Source organism: Dysidea avara, chromosome 3 (genome assembly GCF_963678975.1).
Source record: "Dysidea avara chromosome 3, odDysAvar1.4, whole genome shotgun sequence".
NCBI lineage: Eukaryota > Metazoa > Porifera > Demospongiae > Dictyoceratida > Dysideidae > Dysidea > Dysidea avara.
Window position 1 is genome coordinate 3,113,171 of NC_089274.1, and position 10,970 is coordinate 3,124,140.

At 37.9% G+C, this 10,970-nt stretch overlaps 1 protein-coding gene across 4 annotated transcripts in view; it reads right to left on the reverse strand.

Moving 5' to 3' along the window:
* The window catches only part of LOC136248898 (uncharacterized), a 40,913-nt gene extending 33,586 nt beyond the window's left edge, over window positions 1-7,327 (reverse strand). For 2 of the 4 annotated variants that reach the window (XM_066040741.1, XM_066040742.1), the window contains exons 1-3: window positions 6,055-6,265; window positions 5,908-6,005; window positions 4,166-4,272 (exon numbers count right to left, since the gene is read on the reverse strand). The gene's annotated coding sequence lies outside the window, so the exon portion shown is untranslated. Of the gene's footprint in view, window positions 1-1,714; window positions 1,772-4,165; window positions 4,273-5,907; window positions 6,006-6,054; window positions 6,266-7,033 lie in introns of those variants that run through there. The other 2 variants (XM_066040743.1, XM_066040744.1) reach the window with 2 other exon arrangements.
* Between the last annotated feature and the right edge of the window lie 3,643 nt (window positions 7,328-10,970).

Sequence of the window (10,970 nt, forward strand, 5' to 3'; positions counted from 1 at the left end):
GGTTTTCCGAGTTGCGTAGAAAAGTTATTGCTTCGTTGTTCTAATAACCATACCTGGTAGTTTCACTGTGATATCTTGTTTGTTAGTCCTTCGAAATCTCTACTGCTATTGGCTGCAATACTCAAAAATATAAGAGTCCCCAAATAGAAATTGCGTGTGACATCATTTGGCATAAGGCTTACAGTATATCAGAAACTATTTTGCACATGAACATAATACATAAGAGTAAGAAACAAACTCTACAAACCAGATTCAGATACACTTTTGCATACAAGGCACAAACATTACAATGGTAATGAATATGAGTAATGCAATAATATTGTAAAACTTAATTACTATTGATAGTAAAATATATTGATACAATGTAACATTTTCACACCTCAGATCAAAGGATACATTTGCCATGTATACCTCAACACAGGGAGACATCAAAATGTACACCAGTGTACATTGAAATGTATCCCAGGAAAGTGGTTGCACTTCTAAAAGAGCAAGCCACTTTCATCAAAGTAGGTGTAGTCTTGATGTGGAAGAGGTAGTGGTACACCCTTTGTTTGTTTTATACAAGCTCAGACTGAAATCGATTGTGGGAATATGCTCCCGTGATGATTACCACAAATTGAAGTGTTGCTAGAAGCAGCAGTCAAATGAAGGCGTTTTGGCATTCTTGCCCTTCTAAAAGTTGGAAAATGTTACTTAAAGGTGAGAACTAGTCTTACAGTGCATTCCCAAGCGTTTTGGCACGTATTTCAATGTGGACGTGCCCACATTACAGACGACACGAGTTAACCACTCTATAACGAAGCTTACCCCTTTAGGTCTTTAGTATACACTGTGATTAGTCTTTAAACAACACGAAAACATTAAAACACTTGTAACTTCCCCAAACTTTTCCCTACTCGACTTTCTGCGATATCCATAGGACTCGTCTGTTTATTATAACAATTGTAGCTACAACGTTACTTGCTGTCTAACCATAACCGAATCTTTCAGGCATGTATATATAACAAATCCAATGATTCCACTTACATATTAGCTATAACACGGGCACTTGTGGATTGCCAGAAATGTATGCCCACAGTCCTCGGGCTGCACACTCGGACTTTGGGCATACATTTCTGGCAAATCACTCAAGCCCATGTTACAACTATAAAATGTCAGATGAACAATATAGTAGAGCGGCATAGTGCATAAATACAATGATTTTATGCACTTAGTGAGAAAAGTTTCAAACTTGACACGTAGACCATGTTTCCAATGACATTTATTTTTGGATATAGTGCCATCATGTATTTGACCTTAGGTGACCTGTATGGCTATTTTTACATTGAGAATATGTCAGATGTCATACAGTACAATAGTACTGTATAGTAGGGACGATGAAGGTGTGGGAGTGGTCCACAAAGAAAAATCTACCCAAAATCATCTTCAGAAATCCTTCACGGTCATTTCACAGTATTGGTCAGGTATAAACAAGCCCAAATGTGTCTTCAGAATGACCTGAAATGTTTCCGACGAGGTGCTACGAAATTTTAAAAATATATTATTTTAACAAATTTCTACTGCCTCACTATGCGTTCAGTCAAGCGTAGCGGAAAACTGGCTACAGCTACAGCCTTGCTTCTTTGGCGGAAACGCTGCAAATTTTGTGGAGAAAAAACCTTTCACAATATTAAATACAGGTGTACCTACAATGTGTGTGCTACTGTCTTACTGTTTTATCTTTGATCCTTCTTTATCGTGGCCATCTCTCATGAGTACAGCTTCCATCAAAGCACGCACACCACAGTGCCCCAACATATTGAAATAAACGTGTAGCATAATTGTAGCAAGCATGTGATTTTAATGTTGGGATACACCTCGGGATATGCTGCTGCCTGTTCAACAGCGCCACTACACGTGTAAGGATTAGAGTGTTTGCTTTGGCTCGAAGGTGGTTTCTTTTCCGAGTTTAAAAACCGTTTGTATATGGCGCCTCTCTACAGACTCTATGGGTAGCTTTCCCACAACACTTTTCAGGTGTACTACAACTGAAAAACACCGTAGTAGGCCTCATAGACTCGCATATCTCGTCGTCTAGAAAGTGGGCGTGACATGACCCGTACTTATGCAAACTAAAAGTAAGAGCAGCCCTGAGGCTTTGTTGAGAGAATTAGTAGAAAATAATACTGTAGACATACTATAAAACAGTTGAAAAGATACTTCTGTGGGTAATGTGTTGTTTAAAGCGGTTTGTTAAAAATCCGCATCCTTAGGAACGTCTAGCTGTGTATTTCGAGCATTGCAGGGGGGGGGGGGGGTGAATTACTAAATACGGTTATTCAATAAAATTTACAAAAAAGTATACAAGCAAGTGCAAGAAAAATTAGTAGGGACTGCAGCAATAAAAAGCACTGAAACAAGCCGCTGAGACAAAACACAACTGAATGATTGCATTTTAATCCCTACTTTAACCATACATCATAGCAGGTTAAAGTAGGGATTAAAATGCAATCATTCAGTTGTGTTTTGTCTCAGCGGCTTGTTTCAGTGCTTTTGTTGCTGCAGTCCCTACTCATATGGAAAATTCCTAATTTTTTCTTGCACATTTTTTCTTGCACTTGTACCATTAAAACATGGTTTCAAATTAAAGGTCTTGTTGAAACAACTGGTGGTGTTGAAGTAATCATGTGAACCCTTACAAAGTTAACTGAACAGGATGTTGGTGGTCATGCATGAACAAACCCAGAAAACTGTAAACCTGATCATAGTGCTGGAAAGAACTAACTCCATCAGACTTCTGGGCTACTGCTGTTGATATAAGTAATGATATTCACGTCTAAAAGACTTCAGTTTGTCAAAACTTTAGTAAATCACTGGCAACGAAAGCGGATGTCTTGTGATTAGTGCTATATGATTAGTGCTATACGGAACCTGCCCTTGTCAGCCAACTAGTCTCATTATCCAGCTAATATCTTCAAAATTACGTGCCATAGGCCATAAAAATTTGGTACAGGCATTGGGAAAGCGTGTCTCTAAAACACTACAGAGAGATTTTTCGAGATATTTGTTCCCAGGGTGTTTTACCCTACGCGGAAGCCACAAAATGTATTTTCTCAAACTGTTATACTTTTATACACAATTCAGACTCTGTCACATTGTTCTACAAGTTTGTAAGTCAAACAGCTAGGCGCTGCATTGCTCCATTGTAGAGAACTAAGACTGAGAAGGTTGTAATTTATGCGGTATGTATCCTTGTAAAGAAATCAATCTATCTCCTAGAATTTTATCTGGTAATGTAGATGGTCTTAGGTTGTTTAAATACAAATTTCTGTAGAATCCGCGCTACTAGAACAAAAGGTATTATTTTCAATTAAGTGCTTGGGTGAAAACAGGTGCTTGTTTAATGTGAATTGTATGGCTTCACATAATTACTTCAACATTCCAAAGTTATGATCATTTGTATAAGCAATGAAATTCTATAAATTATGCACCCATTGATAATTTACACCCCAAGGGTAGATAAATTCAAAGAATTTTATGACTATTATATTTCAGAAGGCTCAGTCTCACATATCAATGGTGTTTGACCTAGTTTCCTATTATTACCAGCTATAGTATGCTGTGCTACTAATAGTCTAATGTATGTAATATCAAACACACATAGTATCGCTTAGTCCTAAGACTTTCAGCAATGATGTGAACAGCAGAACATACACAACTTGTGCTCATCCACCTGCATACGTACGTACATACATACATACATACATAAAAATCACTTCCACGTACAATCTTGTGATAATCAACTGATTTTCAAAAATCTCACAATTGCCATTTTCCAAAGCTTTCTTTTTACACAGCAACATTTAGTTAAAATTGGCTCCAGACTCAAACTTTAGGTAGTTATTTTTAATGGACAGGTATACCCCCAGACCCCCTACACTTGTGTGTTTTGCACATTGGTGAGAACCCCTTAATTACCCCTAACTGCATCAACCAACTGGATTACTAAATTCTATAAAATAATTCATTTATGGTTGCTACCCCCCCCCCCCCTACCCTTTACTGCACCCCTCCTCCCTCCAACTATGCTTCTGAAATAAACACTGCCTATGAAAATGTCACTATAAGCAAGCGAATATTGTAAGTATAAACACAAAGAGTATTCTATTTAGACAAAACTTACCAAATAGAATGAAGAACCTTCCTCACAACAAGGGTCACCTGCCCATCCATTGAATGCCTCCAACCAGTCTTCTTTCACCAGAAGGTAATCTCACATGCTTGTAGATGCTAAAAAAGATAATTTAAAAAAATATCTGAACACCTAAAGCAGAAGTCTTGTGGATAGCAACGTAATATGTTACTTTAAAATTATGTCAAGGGAATGTTTGGAGTAATTACCAACAAATATTTACCAGGTGCATGCACCCCATAGCTACTAGGAGTATATGCATGTTTGGTTTCTGAAATAGTACTATTCATTTGATGTCATTTCAGGATTGATAGTTGAAACAGATATTTGTAAGGTACTAACAAGACTTGCTCTGTTTCAATGACTCGTAGGCTGTTGTGGTACAGATTCTAAGTGTTGTAATGATTTAGCGTAGCACTATTCATTTTTTGCCAAGAAGCCTTGGTAAGTTTAAGAAAACAGCAAAGCTTCTTGGCTTTTTTTTAAATTAAAAAATGATAGTACCCTGTAAATGAAGAGAAATGATACAATAAATTCGGTCTGGTTAAAGACATAATTATTAGAATGTTCGCTATTTTCTACAGAAAATCATTTGAACTCAAATCGTCCAGATCAGGACTAACCCAATCCTAGATCAGTACATCTCTTTTAACTTCTATAGCCAGCCAGCCATCACTGAGTGAAAATTTTAAGCAATCAAGAGCACTACTGGCAAGAAACAGCTGAATGCTGTTTCTTGCCAATAGTGTAATTTTATTTTGAATATGCAAATTGTTATACTAATCATTGTTAACCAACGTTGTATGCCTATTTATTTACATATTCTGACATAACCATACAGTGTTAGAGGTGACTTGATAAAATCAACAGTAGGGCTTGGACAAAGCTTCGAGGGTTCGAAGATTAAGTAAACTTCGAATTATAAAAGTATCCTTCGAAGCTTCGTAATGCACTCATAGTCTACGAAATAATTACAAATAAACGTCATTATCTTTACTGCAGCTGCTTATTCCTCTGGCATGATCAATGTTCATCTTGATCTTCCTGTGCCACGTCCACTTTTAAACCATCGCAGTTCAGCTTGCTACCGTAGTTGCAGCCTTAAAACATCTTATGAAGTGATAGATAATGCATGGAAAACGTACTTTTAGCCATTACTTGGTGTTTGCCTATGCATCATTGCAGTATAGCAGACACGCCCATTTGCAATTGATCGATCGTGTCATTCAGTACTGCTGCTATGCACTTTCCAAATGCTTACAAACTTATTAAATAGGTTTAGAAAGGTAAAGCTTAAGAAGGATGTGGATAAATACAAGAAAACCTGTAACTTTAAAGCTAACACCGAAGCTTCGAATGTTTGAACATTTTATTAGCGAATATTCGAAGGTCGATTTCAATATTCGTCCCAGCCGCCTCACTAATTGATGTACACCATCGTCAGTCAGATTAGAGAAGTTTGTAATGTAACATTACTAATGCACACTGCCACTGCACAAGCCCATCAAATTTAAAGTTTGCATACTTACTGATTAATGAAGTGAACTTCACAATCTGGAATACTGTACAACAGTTTTGTCCAAATATCATCAGACTATCCTGACATATTTACTTAAACCAACCTCAATATTATGATCAATTAATTTCATGACTTCCAAATATTCACAATGCAGCTTGGCAAACTCAAACAGTAAATGCAGCAATCGTATTAATGCACAGCATACGTGGCATACCATATTAGCAAGAGTCCATAATAAGACTCTTGATATTAGTGTTAGCCTTGTGACTAGTAGAGCCTGTTCACGCTGTCTCCGGCTGAGCACGAAGCCATCTACAATCAAAAATTATACATTGACGCTTATAATTGGGATGCAACGTACCGATTAGTCTCGACGCGTTACTGCAGTTGAAACGTTGACTCCCAACAATCGTTCGGTGGACTTACAATCTAAGCTAGCGAGACTCATTCTTCGCTTTTTTTTCCGTTGACAAACGAGTTTTGACAATTCTGGTAGTCTACAAGGCAAGACTAGTTCGTTTGACTCTTGAGTCCCGCGCTATTTGAATCTAGTATAATCTCGCATGTCTAGTGACCACTGCGCCCGCCCTAATAGCAATGATCCGGGCTTTTGTGTTTCTCCGCCCCCATACCGTACAAATTAGTCTCTCATTGGCTATCTAAGGCCACTCCAAATAAATTCTGTTTCCCGTCCTGAACACAGGCATATTTGCATGCGGGCGGGCAGTCCATTTCCATTATGAGATTGGCTAACTTTTCAAACCATTATTTGCCTGGCACTGCCAAAAAGGCTGCATAAGAGCATGCATAAGCTTGTTCCTTCCTTTGTAAGTTGCAAAAATAACACAAACGTGAAGTTCGTGCTGACTTGATAGGACTGCTGACACGTGAGCTGACACTGTTTCAAGATAGCTTTTACTGAGCCTATCAGTATGCAAGAATAACCGGAAAGTAATGGAAGAATATTCAGAGCTGGCAGTAACCAGATGCGGGCGGTGGACGGGAAACAGATAATTTATTTGGAGTGGCCTAATGTGCAAAATTGTGCGATGACTCAACTAGCACGCTGTGACTCGAGTTTCTAAACATGCTAATACGATCACTTAGAAAAAATTTTATAGGTATTTAAATACAGCTAGTGAAACCTCTATAATTTAACGGACACTTTGGACCAACTGATTTTTCCGCGTAATATAGAAGCAGCTTAACTTGGAGGTTGAGCTATAGGGATCTCAGAAACTGTCCTTTATAAGGAGGTTAATTGTACAGTGTCCTTTACAAGAGGTTGCACCGTAAAACCATAGATACTACATATACGTACAATCACGAAGAGCCTTTACCTGCTGCTGGTGAGTAGTCTACCGTCCGCAACTGGCCACTCGTTTCAGAGTAAGTAGCTACCTCGCCGGCATCACCAGAGTGTGGTTGTACACTGATCATGTAATCCGGCCGTTCCATCAACCATGCAGTACAACTAGCTCATGACTTGTGACAGAATCAATGATAATGGCCAGACGTGCTGCTGCCTCCCTTGCATGTCTTATCGTCTCAACCATTGATATAGCTAGGCAAGCTAACTACATGACCTTAGGGCTCAGATGATCAATGAATACTCAAAATGCTGACCAAGCTTGTTATTGTTTAGCATTAAAGTTTTGCTTTCGCAATGTGCAAACTTTTTCTGAGTTATGCAGTGGGAGTAGACAGTGAGGTCACTAGCTATGCAATGACCTCACTCTATGACTATACACCCACTGTTATGAAACAATATATTAAAGGTGATGTGGTATTATTATATAAAACAGCCAAGCTGTGAAAAAAGGGTGCAGCCTCCAAGGTGAAAAAGATGTGAAATCAAAGGTGGCAGCCAAGAAATGTCACGATTGCAATGATGTTAATGCCTAGAAATGGCTGCGATTATGTTAACATCATTGCATGCACTTCTTTTTGTACTTACATAACAAAGCTACTTCCTCTTTTAAGACGATAAGGAATTTACATGCATTTAACTATATTTATTTATTTAGGCTTTACGGTTTGAAAACACCAAAGGTCTGTTGGTAGCAACCAACAGCCATAACAATGACGTACAATTATTAGTTAATTATAAGTGTTTGAAGTTGGTAACTGGAGGTTTTGTTTGATGGCATCTGCCATGGACATAAGTAGTGTACAGTGCAGTATATTCACATCAGTTTCTCAGAAATTGATCCCACATGCAGATACGATTTCAGTTTAGATTTCAACAAACAAACTGACATGTATAAGTCTAGAATTGGCATGGCATTCCACAGGGATGGTAGCTAAACGATGAAAGTAGAATGTCGTAATATGTTGTTAAGGTGTTGAGGTAACGATATAGTTTGTTGCTGGCACCTGATCTAGTATTAGTAGAGTTGAAAGTGATGTAGTTATTGATGTTGAACTGATTAGTTTGTAACTTGATGGTTTTGATAGTAAACAGTATGTCCTGTAATTCAAATATGTACATTATAAAGGAAGATTTATCAAACAGTCTCTGTACTGAACAACTGATGTAATCATTCAAGATGTATTTAGTGGCACAACATTGAATTCTTTCAAAGTTTACAATGTCTTTCATTAGGTGTGGACGCCAAACTTGTGTACAGTAGAGTAACTGTGATCTTACCAATGATACATACAGTCTAACCAATGTAGAAGGTGAATGAGTGGGAACAAAAGTACGGCGAACTAGTCTGAGTGTTTTGTATGTACAAGCAGTGATATCTTTGTAATGTTTATCCCAACTTAGGTCTTCAGATAATATTAATCCGAGGTTTTTATGAGAATCGACATAAGGTATAGACATAGAATAAGTGGTGTCAAGTTTACGTTTGAATGATAGCTAAATGAACAAATTTCTTTAAACTGAAATCCAGATCAACATCCCTTGACCAAGTTAAAAGAGCAGTGATGTCATCTTGAAGAGCCTTATGATCATATATGTGTGCGTTTTTTTGTTTGCATATATACGTACATATTTATTTGCAACTCTGTACAGGGTTATTTCATTGTAGCTGATCTCTCTACATGCAGGGTGACTTGATATCTCTACAGGGTGATTTGTTCATAGCTGAAATTTTCACAAGCTGACTTATTGTGGCTGAAGTCTCTACAAGGTGACTTGATTGTAGCTGATCTCTCTACAGGGTAACTTGTTTGTGGCTGAACTCTATACGTAAAATTCACCCTGTAGCTGAACTCTCTTACAGGGTGACTTGCTGTAGCTGTGGGGCAACTTGTGTTATGAAAAATGAGGAGATCAAGCTCTGAAAGCTCTATATATATATACCATATTTGACCAGTTAATAGCCGTAGTTCGTATGCTCCAGATAGTAGCTGCTCCACAGCCTAGAATTATTGTAATAAGAGCTGCCCTTGGATAAGAACCGTGGTTTGTATCTGAATGTACTGTTGCAAGTGTTGATAAGACACGTTTGAAGCAGAAACCAGGCAGAGGAGTTGTTTTAAGCCAGGAAATATCGTTTTTGAGAGAAGTTAGAATGAATGACAGTATTGACAGATGATTAAACAAGATCAGTCACTCATGAATCCATATAAACACTGCAGCTAGGCTGCTGCCACACAAGCCCATAGTAGCCGCCCTCAGATAGTAGCTGCAGGGTTTTACTTGCTGAAAGTTATATTAGCTGCGGCTATTAACCGGTCAAATACGGTATATGTACATATATATATATATATGTTCTTTGCAAGTTAAAGTCACCAAAAGGCATCAAACATTGCAAAATTAGTGCTACCACGGTTAAGCAGGGGATCATGGAGCTATACATATGTGTGAAATTTGTGTTTTCTTTCTTCCTGTCAATATACCCATGGTGTGGCTGGCTTCTTGGGCATATGTTCCTTAAAATGAGATATTCATAATGGAAATTCAACCTATTGTTTCTGGTTACAGTGATCACTAGGTAACAGATATCTTACATTGATGACTATAAAGTGAGCAATATTTTACTCATAGAAGTATAGAGAATCAGGGCTAAGTACATAGCAACAATAGTATAGGTAACAGTAGACAACAGTAAGTAATAGTGGGTGACAGTGGATAACAGTGAGTAACGGTCAGTAACAGTAGGTAACACTGGGTAACAGTAGGTTACATTGGGTAACAGTAGGTTACATTGGGTAACAGCAGTCAACTTGCACCACACAACACACTACTGCGCATGTGTGTAAATGTATATATACCACATTACCCTTTACATATGAAATTTAAGAGAAATAATTATACAGATGTAGTAGCGAAATAGCTATCAGACCACATAGCAGCAGCAGTATACAGAAAAGTAGACTTATTGCATGCATGTAAATTTGCAAGGCTATTTATCATAGACACTCTGTCACAGGCCCGGCCGTGACATGCACATTGCCATCTATAAAATTCTATGTAGTAGGCAGGTGGGTTCTGAAAAACTCCCTCTTGAAAACAATAGGTCCACAGTTTCAGTAAAAGGTCGGTGCACATTTTGTGTCATGTTTAGTGACTTAAATATCACCAAATTCCATCTTTTCAGTATCTGTTTTCAAGAAGGGGCATGCCCCAGACCCCTCTCACTTCTGTATGTTGCACATCCTGATGTACCTCACACTATACACACAAAAGGTTCACCTTTTCATGTAAAGCTATACCCAGACCAAAGTCTGCAAGGCTCTGCAGCCTTAAATGTGATTGCTATGATGCTATCCTACTAGGAGAGAATTAAGTATACAGGGAGTTATATATAGAACCTTGACATCTATAGCAAGTAATATATGTCTATGAAGCTAATGTTGATGTATTCAACAAATGATGATCAGGAGGGATTAATTGTTTAACCACAAAAATCCTCCATGTATGCACTCTTGATGAATGCCACTATACCTTTGGAGAATATATATATACCATGCAAGTAGGAATTTCTGAAGAATAAATAACAACCAATTACCAACATGTGTATACACAACTCTGCAGTCTGTACCCTGACAAAAAAAAAGAACCATGGCACAAATAACAACACATGCACATTTAACTTGGGATTGCTCCATAATTTGAGCTCCTATGCATCATTTGAGCTCCTATGGGGATGAAAGTCTATTATCCATAAGTACGCTGTCACGCTGATCATTTTAGTTTTATCATGCATGTTACATCCAAGTATGTTTTGTGATTGAAATCACAACTCCACCTTTGCATTATTGTGACACCTCTACTTTAGTTGTTTATAAGTTGCTAACTATTAATCTTTTTACCTACTTGAG